We start from the raw sequence: 17,557 nt of genomic DNA, 5'->3' as shown, positions 1-17,557 counted from the left end.
AAATTCATAAAAATTCACTGAAAAAAATCATAGGTTTCAGGGATGTTATAGTTAGTTGGACATTTCACAAAACCAGAGAAATACGACCGTTATAGTTAGTTGAGCTAACTTTAACTCAGCCCCCCGCAATGCACTGCTGATGACGACACATATTACATCATTCATGACATGGTCAGTGACATCACTGATGACATCTCAAATTACATCACTGATGACATCATCCAGTGACTGTGTGTTTCTGTAAAGTTTAAATGTATTTTATATATATATTGGCCAAGGTGTATTGAAGAATGAGTGGGTGTATGATTGTCTGAATGGATGATTTAGTAGGTGTTTGACTGCCTGTATAAGTGAGTTATTAAATGTGTCTTACTGAATGCATGGGTTAGTGACTAAACTGTGAATATCTGTATCAGTCTGTCTGTTGGTGTGTAAGTGGTTGCATGGGTTGGTGAGTAGCTACATGAGTGTATACATGGGTTATTGATTGCTTGTCTGAGTATCTGCATGGGAGCCTGAGTGTCTCTGTGGGTGGGGTGTTTGTGACTCTGCATTATGTGTGAGTAGGAGATTCACTGGGTGGATGGGTTCAAGAGTATATCTGTGAAGGGCTGTATGGGTGGGTGAGTGTGTGTCTGGCTGTGTTGGTGTGTGAATGGATGTCTCAGTGGTACATGTGTGAATAACTAAAAATGTGAAAGTAAATATATGTGAATGTTAGAGTATATAAATAACTATATGTGAGAGTGAGTGATTGTGAGAGTAGCTGTATGGATGAGTGTGTGCTTGTATCAGTGATTGTATAAGAGAGTACAAGAGAGTAAGTATGTGTTAGTATCTGTTTGAATAGGTGAAATGGTGTGTATAACTGTATAGGTGAGTAAATGGGAGTGTGATTGATTATTTGCATGATGGACTAGGTGTGTGAGTAACTCTATGTGTGAGAGGTGGTGTGTGAGTATCTGTATAGGTATATGAGTGTATGTGATAGTGCTGTATTGATGAGTGACTGCATGTATGAGTAAATGTATGGGTGAATAAGTGGACATGTGTGTTTGTAGACCTAGGAATCAGTGAGTGGCTATGTAGTAACTGGTATTGGTGTGTCTATGGTTTAAAAAATGGTAGTCTGTATTTTAGAGTGGGTGAATCAAAGGTTATATTAGGGTATAAGGAGGGCATCAGGTTATCACGTGGATGATGTCATCAGTGATGTCCTCAGTGATGTTTTTTGAGATGTCATCAGTAATGTCATCAGTGATGTCACCGACCATGTCATGAATGATATCATATGTGATGTCATCAGCAGTGCATCACGGTGCACGAGTTATTATTAGCTCAATTAACTATAACAGCCGAATTTCTCTGCTTTTGTATGAGTGAAATGTCAAACTTACTATAACGTCCCTGAAACCTTTGGTTTTTTCAGTGAATTTTTTAATGGTTTTTTAAAGACTCATTTCTAACAATAACGTCTCTGAAACCTATGTTTTTTTCAGTGAATTTCAAAGGTTTTTTAAATGCTAATTTCTAACTATAACGTCCCTGAAACCTGTGTTTTTTTCAGTGAATTTCTAAGGTTTTTTAAATGCTAATTTCTAACTATAACGTCCGTGATACCTGTGTTTTTTTCAGTGAATTTCTAAGGTTTTTTAAATGCTAATTTGTTAGTATAATGTCACAAAAATATTTTTTCTTATTTTTGTAATTCTTATAAAATAATATATTATTTTCTAATTTCTCAAAATATTGGTAAAGTTGTGTAGGCTGCGCACTTCGTAAGCGACGGGTGTGTGAATTACGACCCTGTGTAACGTCACATACATAGTTCCGGAGGTCGGAGCCGGGTGCTCGAATCCACCGCACATTTTTAAGTTTTAAATCTCTCTCTCTATATATATATATATAAGTTTAATATGTATATTGAAGCAAGAGATAAATAAATATATTAATAAAAATCATATTTGTAACTGGAATAAAGATAAATTATTGTTAAATATATTTTTACGGATTCGCGAGCGGTGCATGCTCGTTGCGCGCTCGGTGCATGAATCCATGTGACTTTAAAAAAAAGAATTTCATTGGTTAAGAAACTTTTCATTCTAGAAGTTACAAGACCCCACCCAATTTTGTCATTCCTTCAAGAACCTTGTCAGGAGACACCCCTGTTGTGTTTTCTCTCTCTTCTTGATCTTCAAATGCACCGGAGAACATCCATGAAGGAGCTGATGACTTGGAGGAACCCCCACAAAAAAAGAGAGTATTGTTTGGATCTTCTTTACTTTCCTGGAGGGTGAAAAAAAAGTAAATGCTCGAAATGTCACCTGCAGCATTTGCCATCATGTTTTATCTCGGGGGTCCGAGAAGAAGTGCTCCTGTGGTACTTCTTCTATGTTAAAACATCTCCAGATGATCCATCCTCGGCAGCTGGCATGAGAGCAATTGAAAAGAGAGCTGGAAGAACAAGCCCAGCAGGATGACCAGCAAGCAGGAGCAAGCACTTCCTCTGGTCCTGGATCGTTAAACAGAGGACCGGATATAGGGGCTGAATTTGCTGGTCTAGAACAGTTATGCATCTAATGCAAAAAGATTCTGTGTTATGGCGAGCAGTCCATTGACGCCATCATTTTTGCTGCTCAAAGCCACTATTGTTAATTTTTTTGTTGCAATGTTCTTCAAATTGAGTGTATGGTTACTGCTTGGGTGATTCCATCGGTGCAAGAATAATGTGTAGATGATTGAAAGAGTGCATAGATAATTGCAGGAGTTTATGGGTAGTGCCAGACTGATTAAAGGGGTGGATTAGTAATGCCTGGGTGATCTTATAAGTGCATAGGTAATGCTTCAGTGATATGAAGGAGTGCATGAGTACTGCTGAGGTGATTTGAGAAATTAAATGATTCATTTGAAAAATGAATAACTACAATAAAAGTGATTGTAAACATTAATTCCTATTATTTTGCTTATTTAATTATTTCATCTTACCTTCTGTATCGAAGTAGATATCAATCTCATTGAAACTAATTTACAGATGTTTAAGTAAATTTAAAAAACTTTCAAAGTTTACTTTTACTTTCAGTAAAAGAGAAGAAAAAATACAAAATACAAATATTGCAAATAGTATTATAGGTTTAAGAACACAATACAACTTTAGAATTACATAACATATTCAGGTTCTCTTTTTTGATGTTTTCAGAATCTATTGAATTTTACCATTCACAGTGATTTCAAATGTTGATCATCATATTACAGCAGGCAAAAAAATACAATCAATAAGTTTGTAAAAGAAAACCAAATCTGTGTTCAAAATATCTACAACAAACTCAACTATCTGTTAAAATTTTCAGAAATAAACTCTCTCATTTACATTGTGTATAATACAAACATCAAATATATGAACAACTTTTTTCAAACACAATTTTCCTAATGTAATATCAAAGAACAGAAACGATAATTCAAACACTAATTGCTGACATCTTCCCAATAGGCCGAATTATGTTTCCGAAATCATTTGCATTGTAAATATCCAAAATAAACTCATTAATTCATGTTTACATCTTCCCAATAGGCCAAATGATGTTTTCAAAACAATGGCACTAAAAATATCAGATATGAATGTGGTAATTCGTAAGGCAACCAACATTTGAATTCCAAATTGGCATCATTACAATGTGTCCATCTTTTATTGCATCTTTAAATACACAGTAGAGTGTGCAGATGTTATACTAGGTCCATCATGGAAAATAATAGCCACTGCTTTAAAAGTTCTTCTTGAAATTGACACTTGACTTTCCACAAAAGTTTTAATTTTCGTTTCCAGTTTTCTTCTGCTCTACAACGTTGTTGCATTAAAATGACATTTTGTCCAAATCTCTTATAAATAATCCTTACAGTATTTCAGATTTGTAGTGAGTACATCTCATATCTTGATTTTTTTTTAAATATATTTTTATTGGTTTTTCAATTCAAACATTACAATATTGCTGTCATCCATTATATAACCCCAGCATCCCACCATATCCTAGTACCCCAGATCTATCAACAGGAAGAAAGGAAGGATCTAGTATCAACTATCACAATGTCACAGACTATTCCTGTCCTATTGTAACACGTTCTCCCACTTTAGCCATATATCCAACCCTTACCATCAGTCAAGAGCCAATAATTGCACATGTACTGGATAACATAATATAAAATATAAAAAACCCTAGCCAAATAACACCTTATTCCCTCCCCATCTCCCTCCCCGCACCACTGGTATGCCCAATCACATTCAGCTAATGATAGTATTAACATTGTGTTCTTCTACTATAAACAATTTAGGGACAGCAGAGCATTACAGGCTAACATACTAGTATTCAAATCCAGCTGTTGCTCCATAGGGTATATCCGGTGTTACTCGATTCATCCCGTGGGGTCTGGCGAACCCAGTTGGGCTTCCAACACCGAGTCTGCCTCAGAGTCCACCTCAAGTACCTGTAACCCAGCGACCAATGTTTCCCATGCTCTCGCCACCTCGAGAGTTTTTTCATTATTGGTCTGTGCAGCGTGTTGGAACCAGATTACTCTTACTCTGCACCCATTGAAGTAAGTCTGCCCTCCACCTCCCAAGAGTGGGCCCTCGCGCTGATTTCCAGTGCGCAGTGATCTCTCTCTTAGCTAACAGTAAGCCTAGATCTATGAACTTGCTCGTCACCTTAGTTTTAGAAGTATGTGGAGTCCAATGTAGTAAACACGTGCCCAAGTCAGGTTCCACACTACATTCTGTGATTCCACAAAGCAGATCAACCACTTCCATCCAATAAGTTCCCAGCTGCAGGCAGCCCCACAGCATAGGTTTAAAATGTGCCCCTTCCAGCCTGCAACGTGGGCAGTGGGCCGTATCCGTCTCAAAATATTTATTTATCTTAGCAGGAGTCAAATACGCCTCTGCAAAATAAAAAAATTAACCAATTGGAGCCTGGGATTCCTGGTCCTTTTCCATGGTCTCCTGACTAAGTGGGCCCATGTCTTTTCAGGGATCTCCTTGCCGAGATCCGCCTCCCACTTTCCCTGCAACTCCCTCAATGGCTCCAGGCCCTCAGTCTGCATTCGTCTATAAAGGCACGTAATTGCCTTGAAGGTTCCCACCGCCATTACCACATACTGGCATGCCATTGATCTCTGTGGTTCCCACAGCCTCACCCTCCAATAACATTGTATTGCCGAGACCAGAGCAGCGTGCAACAAATAATCTCCCCGATGGAGGTCATATCTATCCTGTAATGCCTGAAACAGCAACAAGACTCCATCATTATACAGGTCTCCGAGTACCTGCACGCCCAGCGCCTCCCATTCAGTCAATGCTGTCTAATACCTGCCGTGCGGAAGGGCAGTACTCATGCCCAACGAAATCTCTGGGGCGTAGGGGCGGGCGAATCCCGCTCTACGCTGGCTCCAATTCCAACACAATCTCAGTGTCTTGTCTTCGCTAGTTAGCTGCTCAAGGGGCAGCCGTTGTTAAAGTATCGTAAAAAACAGTATATGGTGTGGGATCCACCGCCACTCAGGACAACCGGGCTGTGGAACTCCCAAGCCAACGCCTGTGTGAACCACTGTAACTGGGCTTCTAAGTAGTATAACTCGAAGTCCGGCACGGCCATACCCCTGTCGACTCTCGGGCGCATCATAGTGGTTAGTGCAACCCACTGTCTACCAGTCCCCCATAAAAATCCCCCAACCATGGAACAAAGCTGCCTAAAAGTAGAGCCTGTCATCCAGACCGGCAACGTCCTAAAATAATATAAGAACCAAGAGAGTGCTATCATCTTCAAGAGTGCCACTCGGCCTGCTACAGAGAGCTGCAAGGTACTCTAAAATGCCATACTACTCCTAATACCCTGTATGACCCTACCCACATTGCCCTCCAACAGATCCTCAGAGTTATGGTATATGTTTGTCCCAAGATAGGGCAAGCATCTAGGCTCCCAACGAATACATGCAACCTGGAGGGGACCCACTTCAGACGGTATCATCGGGAACAGGCAAGTCTTCCCCCAATTTACCCCAGTCCCGAGACCCTGGCAAAAGCATGTAGCAACTGCTCTGCTCCCTCTAAGGCCGCCCGTGTTTGCCAGGAAAATCAGTAAATCATCAGCACATAACGAGAGGTATTGCATATCTCCACGTAGCACTAACCCAGAAAAATGCCTCCCTAGTCTAGTATGTGCAGCCAATGGTTCAATGGCTAAAGCAAACAGCAACGGAGAGTGCGGGCACCCCTGCCATGTTCCTCGACCTACTGAGCAAGAGGGTAAAATTATCGCTCCCGTCCGTACAAATGTTTCTCCTAGGCCAAGCACGCGCAGGACCCAGAACAGGTATGGCCATTCCAGACTATCGAACGCCTTTTCGATGTCTACAGAGAGGACTGCAGCAGTGGGGACCGTACTATGGTCCTCCCCCTAAATGCCGGGCAGGCGCCGTACATTAATTGCTGTAGCGCGTGTCGGGATAAAAGCCGCCTGATCGCTGTGGACCAACTGCACCATATATGGTAGGAGCTGAGTCGCTAGGATCCTACTGAGTATTTTATAATCAAATGTTAACATAGAGAGAGGGCGGTAAGCAGACCTATTCAGGAGATCCCTTCCAGGCTTCAGCTGGGGTATAACGATAGCCTCCCGAGTGGAGCAGGCAGTCGCCCCAACTTCCGGGCTTCCTAAAAGGCCGCCAGCAACTTAGGGGCTTGTATATCGACATAAGTCAAATAAAACTCTATCGGAAGCCCATCAATACCCGGTGTTTTATTGGCCCCATATGTTTGACCGCCCCTCTTATTTCTCCCAATGTAATATCTTGTCCTAGTGAATCCACCTGCTCCTCCTCAAGGCGCGGCAAGTGTATTTCCGCAAAGAAGTCCTCCAACACTTTACCAGTAGCCTGAAGCTTACTCCTATACAGGTCCGCATAGTATGCTAAAAACAACCCATTAATCCCTTGCTGGGTATATATTAGCGCTTCTGTGGATGAAGCTAAGGCCAATATGGGCGTACCCCTAGAGGCCTGGGTTGGGCAACCGGGCCAGCAATGTGCTCGCTTTGTCCCATTCCACATGTGCCCGTACTAAATATGCCCTATGGTCAAAGCAGCACAACCTCTTCACTTGAGTCGCCACCCCTTCTCTTGCAGCAGAGACCTCTTCCTGCACTCCCGTATTCTCAGGACGGGCCCTCTCTGCTTGTCGCAACCGTTGTTCCTCCTTTTGTATATCTAGCAAGAGATTCTTCCGCGCTCCCACCATTTTAGTTATGCATAAGCTGTGCACCACCACTTTAAAAGCATCCCACTTCAGCACCAAGGTTGATGACATTGCCTCATTCTCAAGGAAACAGTGCTCTATGCCTGCCTGTACTTCCGCGCGGAAGACAGTGTACTCTAAGGCCTCCGGGCCTAATCGCCAGTTAGGGATAACAGGTCTCTCCCTGTCAGAACCGCTAAACTGAATGTATGTGCTTGTGGACTAAACGCCCCAACTAGGAATCAGGAGTTCTTGAATCAAACGACATGGACAGAACGGGTCCGCTCTAAGCGACTCAAGATGGCACCCGATATAGCCGCCCAGATAGAATCGGAGGTTGGCGGTCTAGTCTGCGAGGCCGCGGTGATAGGAGAGTAGGTGAGTGGCACGAGCGCCCTTCCAACTGCGCACTTCACCGAGTTCCCAGAGCAGTCAAGTCGTAGTTGTAGCGCAGTCCTTAGAAATCCCTATTTTCCCTTTCCTAGTGCCCGAATTTCACAGATAAACAGTCCGGAGAGTTTAGAGTAATATTTCCAGCGTCCACGTAGCTGTCAATTTTCCTTTCGAGTTGAACGGCATCTTCGAAGGAAGCTGAAGAGATTGTCATCGAGCTACCGTTGCCTGAGGGAGAAGGTCCAGGTGTTCGTGTTCTTAAGCAGTGAAAGCGACGACAAACAGAGCTAAGTAAAAAGGAATATTGTTAAGGAAACTTGAAGAACTCCTATCAGAACGGCTCAGTAAATAATAGATTGTGGAAACAAGTCAGAACCTGGTTTCTCTGTGAACACGCAATTCGAATGAACTAATGACACAAAATATGTGATATTGTTTCTTTTTTCCTAACTGGAGAGTAGGAGAGAATTTGAATCTAGAATAAGAATCCTGCCACTAAGCAAGGAAGCGATTGTCGATTTGAGGAACATTGTTATTTACAAATGTACAATATGAACATAAAACAAGATAACTATATTAGTACACCAATATCAGGAAACCAATGAGAGAATGGAACACAGAGTTCCTAGGAGAGAGATATAAGAGAGAGAACAGAAGCGTTTCAAGCCAGACAAAACTACAGACCCCCAATTTAAAAGACTCCTCGTCAGATAGTGAAGTAAGTGCACTTGCTAACATCTATAAGGGGCCGTTAACCGCTTCCGCGCTACCGCGATTTACCGCTGTGCGCTGGAATTTCAAGAATGGCTTCTTTATGACAAAGCCAGCTCGTCATCCGCGTAGTGCAGGTAACGCCCATGACGAGCTGGCTTTGTCATTAGCGCGGAAGGGGTTAAGGTAAATAGGCAGATGAATCTAAATGTTTGCTTTCTTCTTTAGTGACAACTAACTGTTGAGGAAGACAGAATTACATTACTACCAGAAGAGAAGCGAGGTCCCGGAGATAAAGGGTGGGTGAGAAAGCCAGTAGAGAAATTACTGAGTAGAGTGGAAGTTAGGTAATAGAGATAGTAATGTTCTGTTAACTTTCAGGTTCTACAGAAAAGTTAATGAGGTCTGCGGAAGGCTGACTGAGGAACCATTCTGGACCAGTCTCTTCTTTGTTTGTTATTTTATCCAATTTCCCCGTTCCCTCAAGATAATGATCAGAAGGTTCTGAACTAGACCTGCTGGCATTGTCGAGTGGATTTTGGGAGTTTAGCATCTCTGTTCCCGTGCCAGATTTGGAAGCCGTATTGAGCAAGTAAGTTCTGACAGAGTGAAGTGCCCACGTTGCCTTCGCACCTGATCAGAGATGGCGGAGGGAATAGATGTTCAATCCCTAGGAACCATTCTGGATGCCATACAGAAAGAGCTAGGAGCGGTGAGGGAAGAAAATAGGAATCTTAGGCAAGAAGTAGTCAGTGCCAGGAGAGAAACTGCGGAATTAGCACAAAGGCTTAGGTCATCCAGTAGTTTGGAGAGAGAAGCTATGAACCCAGTATTAGAAGCCACTAATAGATCGACCACTCAAGTCATTCACTCCCTATCCCCAGTCATTCCTTTGGCAGCTCCAGAGAGGTTTAATGGGGATCCCCAGAAGGCACAAATATTTCTGTCACAGTGCTCCTTGCATTTTATGTGTCACCCTTCGATTTTCCCTGATGCGCAGTCTAAGGTGGCTTTCATTCTCTCGTATCTAAGTGGAGACACAGCCTCATGGTCAATGCCCCTGGTCTCCCGGGAGGATCCTCTACTTAGAAATTTTGAAGAATTCAAAAAAGAGTTCCTTCGGATTTTTGACAGACGACGGATATCCCAGGTGGTGGATAACGAATTACTCGATTTGAGACAAGGAAACCGAGACCTGATAGCGTATCTGGCTCAATTCAACAAGCTGGTGGTAGAGACTGACTGGCCAGAGAGCAAGAGGGCCGCGGTGTTTTATCGTGGATTGAAAGACGAATTAAAAGATACCCTGGCACAGATTCCAAATCGCCCCACGGAGATTTCGGCACTAATAGATTTAGTTTTGGAAATCGATTTTCGTCAAGGAGAAAGGAGAGGTGAAAAGAAGAAAGATTTTAGAACGATTACACCAAGGTTTGACAGAGCTCGATCAGACAGCACCAGAAGTACTGAGAACCAACAAGGAGCTGAACCAATGCAGATTGGAACAATCAGAGGCCCCCTGACTAAGGAAGAGAAGGACAAAAGAAGAGTTGGAAATCTATGTATGTACTGTGGATCAGGGGGGCATTTCGTTAGAAATTGTCCTAAAAAACCCAAAAGCTTCTACAAGCCGAAGGAAAACTAGCGGCACCATCTGTGGGAGGAGTTGAACAGGTGGATGCTAATCAAGAGAAAACTCCAAAAGAACATCAGGTGGCAAACACGCTACAATCAGCGGCCCCACATTTGAACCAGTCCATGGAAGTGAGATTTCGAGAAACCATTTTGATGGGAGTGTCAGTGATGATCGACTCCGGAGCCACAGGGAACTTTTGCAACTTGAGATTTGCGGCCAAGGTGGGCATTCAAGCGATTAAGAAGGAAAAGAGTGAGCCAGTTCGGGCGGTGGATGGAACTAATCTGTCGTCCGGACTAAGCATGGGCGTAAAATCCGCTCCGCTCGCGGATTTTTCGGATTTTCGGCAAATTCGCAATCCGCGAACGCTCGCGGCGGATTTTTTGCTTGGTTGCGGCGCGCGGCGTGGTGCACGGCGTTCACTTTCCGTCATTTTAGCGTTTGCCGAGTTGTTTTTCTTTGCGAGTGACGCGCCATTTTAGATCTTGCTGCGTGTTCCCGCGGGAGTTTGTCGCCCGCGAATACGTACTCGCGGCTTGCCACCTTGCACAGCACACCTCGCGAGAGTTCGCAATTGCGAACACGTAGTTGCGGCGGAAAGGAACAATCTCGCACTTGCGAAATAGAGATTTTGCAATTTCGCACAAGAAAATCACCAGCAAACAGGATAAACCTTCAGAAAATTATGATTTTTATCAGAATCACTCCTCAGGTTGACATTTGCATGGCCTTTTTTTTGCAAGGAGTCCATTTTGGGGGGGGGGAGTAAGGAAGTGCCCCACAGTCTCCAACTTCCTGTTCCTGTCCAGCAGGCTCCTCCCAGTGCTTTGTCCATCTCCTGGTCACTTTCATTTGGATCTGGAGCTGGAAGGATTACTTTTTGTGGGTGCTGCTGGATATTTGGATTTGAGGCCTTTTTGACTGTCTTTGGATCACTTTTGGATTAGAAATCAACTTTCACAAGTAAGTTTGTTTGCGGCATTACAGTTGCTGCAAGTACAATTTTTGAACTTTTTCAGAAAATTAAATAAATTATATTGTGGGTAGCCACAGTATCCAGTAGGACCAGGGTTGGTTATGGGTGCATGATACAACTGTTTTGTTGAATTTAAACACCATTGAGGCCATGGATGGGCTGGGATTGTGCTTATTTTATTGTTTTTTGTCGTTTTTGGGGGGCTGCTGGTGTAGCCTTTTGCTTGCCCAGGGGTGGTGGTGGTGCATGGACTGAGTGTGCCTGTGGTGTGGTCTCACTCTCTTTGATGTAAACATCATGGATGGCATTAGATTGTGGTGATTTCTGGCTGTTTTTCTGTTTTTTGGGGGTGTACTGTTGATGTGGACTGGCCATGTGGGTGGTGGTGGTGGCCATCTTGAGTGCTGGCTGGTACAGGCAACATGTGCTTGGGGTGTAAGGGGGCCATTTTGAGGAGAGGCAGTGTCTGAGGCCTGCGCTTATTTTGCCTACTTTTCATCCCTTATGCCCAGGGGTAGTGAGTGTTGCATGGGCCTAGTGTTTCTGAGGGGTGTCTTCTTGAATTTAAACACCATTGAGGCCATGGATGGGCTGGGATTGTGCAGATTTTATTGTTTTTTGTCGTTTTTTTGGGCCTGCTGGTGTGGCCCTTTGCCCAGGGGTGGTGAGTGTTGCATGGGCCTAGTCTTTCTGTGGGGTGTCTTCTTGAATTTAAACATAATTGAGGCCATGGATGGGCTGGGATTGTGCTTATTTTATTGTTTTTTGTCGTTTTTGGGGGGCTGCTGGTGTGGCCTTTTGCTTGCCCAGGGGTGGTGGTGGTGCATGGACTGAGTGTGCCTGTGGTGTGGTCTCACTCTCTTTGATGTAAACATCATGGATGGCATTGGATTGTGGTGATTTCTGGCTGTTTTTCTGTTTTTTGGGGGTGTACTGTTGATGTGGACTGGCCATGTGGGTGGTGGTGGTGGCCATCTTGAGTGCTGGCTGGTACAGGCAACATGTGCTTGGGGTGTAAGGGGGCCATTTTGAGGAGAGGCAGTGTCTGAGGCCTGCACTTATTTTGCCTACTTTTCATCCCTTATGCCCAGGGGTAGTGAGTGTTGCATGGGCCTAGTGTTTCTGAGGGGTGTCTTCTTGAATTTAAACACCATTGAGGCCATGGATGGGCTGGGATTGTGCAGATTTTATTGTTTTTTGTCGTTTTTTTGGGCCTGCTGGTGTGGCCCTTTGCCCAGGGGTGGTGGTGAGTGTTGCATGGGCCTAGTCTTTCTGTGTGGTGTCTTCTTGAATTTAAACATAATTGAGGCCATGGATGGGCTGGGATTGTGCTTATTTTATTGTTTTTTGTCGTTTTTGGGGGGCTGCTGGTGTGGCCTTTTGCTTGCCCAGGGGTGGTGGTGGTGCATGGACTGAGTGTGCCTGTGGTGTGGTCTCACTCTCTTTGATGTAAACATCATGGATGGCATTGGATTGTGGTGATTTCTGGCTGTTTTTCTGTTTTTTGGGGGTGTACTGTTGATGTGGACTGGCCATGTGGGTGGTGGTGGTGGCCATCTTGAGTGCTGGCTGGTACAGGCAACATGTGCTTGGGGTGTAAGGGGGCCATTTTGAGGAGAGGCAGTGTCTGAGGCCTGCACTTATTTTGCCTACTTTTCATCCATTATGCCCAGGGGTAGTGAGTGTTGCATACTTGCATGTCCGTAGTCTTTCTGTGGGGTGTCTTCAATGTAAACATCAAGGATGGCATGGGATTGTGCTAATTTTTCTGTGTTTTGTCGATTTTTTGGGGTGTATAACTGAACTGATGTTCCTCTGTCTTCCATTGCTTTTAGGTGCACAAGAAGACTCAAGAGAACCACCAGTGCCAGGAAGAAGTCCTGCAGCGGTGTGTGCAGCATAACGTCACGCGACGTCACGTCTGGACACAGAACCCTCTGCAACTCGTGCAACTGCTGCCTGCTGACCTGCTCTGAAGAGGATGGCCCCAAAAAAAGTAACCCGTAGCTCCTCTAGCAAGAAAGGTGCCAGTAAGGAGCAGAAGAAGCAAGTTACCAAGGAGACTGGTGTGCCGCCCGCCCCTTTTTTTGGGAGTAAAAAAAAAAGTATGCCTGCAGCAGCAGCAGCGGGATCTGCTGGGGACCAAGCTGGCAGCAGCACCCCCGCTCCATTGGGCTCAGTGCCACCACCACCACCACGCCAACTTATGTCCAAGCCCTTGAGTGCTGCAGAGGCAGCCAGTATAGTTCTTGAATCACCATCGACCAGTGATGTTGGCTCATCGCAAGAAAGCAGCAGCAATGTCCCTCAATCAACACAGGTTGTTGTAGCTCATCTGACGAGTGTTGAACAACCACAGCCGCAACAACAATCACATGTGCAAGTACAAGCCCAAGTACATGTGGAAGGAGAGGCAGCGCAAGGAGATGCGCAAGCAGAGGTGCATGGAGGGTCACAACAAGTGCCCACAATAGTTGTTCCTCCCGAAGTAGGGGCACATCAGGAAATCGACAATCAAGGCGAGGTATCATTTGAGGAAGCCACTCCTCCTGATGATCCTTCATTGTCTTCCACACCCCTAGCAAGGAAGAGATCAAGGGTGGTGTCTACATCCTCTTCAAGCACACCTCCTTCTGATGATACGGATCAAACTTGGGAACCAGCACCACAGCCGTCTGAGAGTGAGGCACACCATGATCCAACAAGTAGTTAAGCGTAAAAGGAAGCTCGTCCAAAGTCTCAGAGTTATGGAGTGTGATGAGGCTCAACAAGAAGTGGCGGATACTGCTGCTGATGAAGACTCTGCCAACGACGACCCAGTCATCATAAAGGTCACTGCAGCCCCAGCGGGCATGCAGCAAACAGACATTTTGACCCTAGCCCGAAGAGCTGCTGCGCGTGATGATGATGATGATGATGTTGTCGATGAGGAGGCAGTGGAAACACCACAATCATTGGAGTTAAGTAGTACACCAACTCGTCCCGCTTCCATATTTCTTTCTGGCAAGAAGAGACCTCCGTCAACCTCGACCTTAATTAGTGGCGGTGAAAGTGGAAAACGTACAAAAGTTGGGCAATCCAGATCCTCCACTTCATCTGGCATTAGCTTCATGACCACCACCACCAGTATCGCCGCCTCCTCCAGGTCCCACAGACACTTCAAGTCCCCAGTTTGGGACTTCTTTACTGTTTGTCCCAAAAATCCAAAGTTTGCCATTTGTACCCTTTGTAAGCTTGCAGTTAGTCGTGGTAAGTCAGGTACCAACTATGGTACCGGCGGCCAGAGTGGTCATCTTGAGAGAAAGCACGCTGTCAAATGGTTTGCGCACCTAGATGCGATCAAGAAAGGCCAAAATCAAGGAAACGTTGATGTTTCATCTGATGATGACGAGCAGGAAGAAGACGTGTCAAACACGTCCCTTACACCCAGTACCCCTGTCAGCAGCACACCCAATGTGAGGCACACTAAGAGTGTTGGAGCGAGTGAGACACCAACGCACAAAAGTTCACCAGCGAGCAAAATTGGGTCAACGAAGTCATTATCAGCCCGTAAATGCTTGGTCCAGGGCAACATTAGAACAATGCTTACTTCAGACGTGCCATATGAACGCAACCACCCACTGACGCGTCTGTATAACACTAAGCTGGCTAAAATGCTAGCTGTGGACCTTCTACCTTTTTCTTTTGTAGAAGCGGTAGGTTTTCTTGAATTAGTTGCAACGCTCTGCCCTAAATGGAAGGTTCCGAGCCGGTTCTATTTTGCCAGAGTTGCGGTTCCAGCACTACATGAAGATGTGCTGCAGGCGATTGGGGCAGCTTTGCAGAAGAGTGCTGTTCACACAATACATCTGACAACAGACATGTGGACCAGTGGCCCAGGCGATGATTACATGTGCATCACTGCACACTGGGTCTCTTTTTCAGGTGTTAAAGCAAAGCTAAACGCAGGTGTTGACCCGGACCAAGTTTTCAAAGCTGCTCGGAAACATGCAACACTAGCCATGTTTGGCTTGGAGAAAAGTCACACAGCAGAAAACCTTTTGGAAGAGTTTGACAAAAAGGTCTTGACAATGCTATCCCCCCTAAAACGCAAGATTGGTTATGTTTCCACGGATAATGGCGCCAATGTAGTTAAGGCCATGTTCATTGGTGACCATGTTAGAGTGCCGTGTTTGGCGCACTGTATCAACCTGGTAGTTCAAAAATTCTTGAGTGATAAAGAGAGTCCAGCGTTCGAGGTAATGGCCACCTGCCGCAAAATGTGCAACCATTTCAGCCATTCTTTTAAGGCCCGGAAGTATCTGCGGAGACTGCTACTTCAACGTAGAATGCCAGTGAAAGCACTCATCCAGGAGGTGGCAACACGTTGGAACTCAACCTTCTACATGCTTGAGCGTCTGTATGAGCAGTATACGGTACTCGATCACTATTTCTTGACAGAGGCTACATCTCAGAAGGAGGACCTGCGGATGAGTAAGGCGCAATGGGACATAGTTAAAAGCCTGACAGACATGCTTCGTCCTTTTGAGTTCTTCACGCGTGCAGTCAGCCAGGAGGGCTGTAATTTGGGAAAAGCTATCCCATTGTTGTGCATACTGGAGCACCAACTGATGGCGGTTTCTTCTGAGTTTGAAAAAGATGAAAAAAAAAAAAACCATTTCATTTTGTCTGAGAAATTATTACATCGCCTACGTGGTGATGAACGTCTTCAAAACATCAACTCAGATCAGCATTACATTTGTGCTACTATTCTGGATCCACGCTACAAAAAGGCGCTGGCAGACAACGCATTCTTTCCTTTCGCTGATGCAGATGTTCAAAAGTACAAACATTGGTTAGCCTGGTCAGCCAAGAGGTTTGAAAAAGAACGGCAGGTTATTGAAGGAGAAGCCAGTACATCAGCATCAGCATCAGCAGGCCATCCGCAGTCACAAGAATCCACTTCTGCACCTGTGGCTGGGGCACAAGTGACCTCTCAGCCGTTAAAGACACCGGCAACTGGATCATCTGCACCACACACAATGACAACACTAACAGTGGCTGGGGAGGAGGATTGGCTAAGTTTGATGGGGTATGGTTCTCGAAAAAATGTCACAGGCACAGCAAAAAGTAAGCAAAGTGGAGGAACAGTTGATGACCTTGAGTCGATGGTGCAGGACTATCTGAATGACTCAACAGAGGTCTTCCTTAATGATGAGCCATTGCAGTATTGGCATGGCAAAAAACAATTGTGGCCACAGCTCTTCAACCTGGCTATAAACTATTTGTCTTGCCCACTCGCAAGTGTGTCTTCTGAACGTGTTTTCAGTGCTGCTGGTGGCATTGTAACTCCCAAACGGAGCCGCCTCTCGCCCAAAAATGTGGAGCGGCTGACAATGATCAAGATGAATCAGCACCTCATACCACCAGATTACAAAGTACGAGAAAGCACGCCGCATGAAGACGAGGAGGACAGCAACGTAGATGAGGGGATTTTTTCTCTGTTCGGTGCCACTGACCTCATCCAGCCTGAATTCGCAGAGTATGATGACGAAATCTTGTTCTTATTCCCTGACACCGAGCCCTGAAAATGAGACAATCAATCAAGAACTTTCTTTTTCGTCCTTATTCACTTTTATTCCTGTGTGCTTTGTGTCTCTCTTTCTTTGTTTTGCACAGTTAATTTAATTCAAACTTTAATCACCTAATCCCAAAAACAAGACCATCATCAGAACTGTCTTCACTTGTTTGCGTATTGATTTGAAGGTGCCGCAGTCTACATTCCTCAGGTTCACAAGTTCTGAAGAACATGCTCCTCTATCCTCCTCCTCCAGACTGCGATTTCCCTCCAAGCAGAGTGCTGGATTACGCCCAATGAAGAAAGACTCAGCACTTGTGGGGGTGTTGTACTTCTTTGCGGGTGAGTTGACGGATTTGGGCCCATTGCTGTGAAGCTCTAATAATGGACAAAAGTGTTTTGGACCAAATATGAGGTGGAAATTTCTTGCCGTTTTTGCTGACTTGCTTGCCTTTGAGGTGCTCTTTGGCGGGGTTCCGGGGGTTTGTGTGTAATTTTTGGTGTCTGTCGAAGCACTGCTGCGACAGTCTAATCTTGATTGCATTTGCTTTTCAGGAAATCCGTGGTGGAAAACAGGAGTTATGATGATTGATGATGATGACCTAGCTGAACAGCGCCGCATTTGGAACGAAGGCCGAGGGATATTGTAAGTATGAGATTTAGCTTTTTCGCTGTTTGGGGGTGTTGTCGGGTGGTTTTTTGCGGGTGGGTTGGCGGGTCTTGCCTGGGGCATTCCTGGGAAGGTCTAATACCGGATAGAAGTGTTTTGGACAAAATCCATAAGGAACAGCCTTTTTTTTGCCATTTCTTCAGACATCTTGCTCAATGTAGCGTTTTGGGGGGCTTCCTGCTGTTCGTGGGTGGGTTGCGGCCGGGGTCTCTGTCGAAGCACTGCTGCGACAGTCTAATCTTGATTGCATTTGCTTTTCAGGAAATCCGTGGTGGAAAACAAGAGTTATGATGATTGATGATGATGACGACCTAGCTGCACAGCGCCGCGTTTGG

This window comes from Lissotriton helveticus, chromosome 4_1 (genome assembly GCF_964261635.1).
Source record: "Lissotriton helveticus chromosome 4_1, aLisHel1.1, whole genome shotgun sequence".
Taxonomy (NCBI): Eukaryota; Metazoa; Chordata; class Amphibia; order Caudata; family Salamandridae; genus Lissotriton; species Lissotriton helveticus.
The sequence above is the reverse complement of the archived record's forward strand: the minus strand, read 5'-3'. Positions refer to the sequence as shown.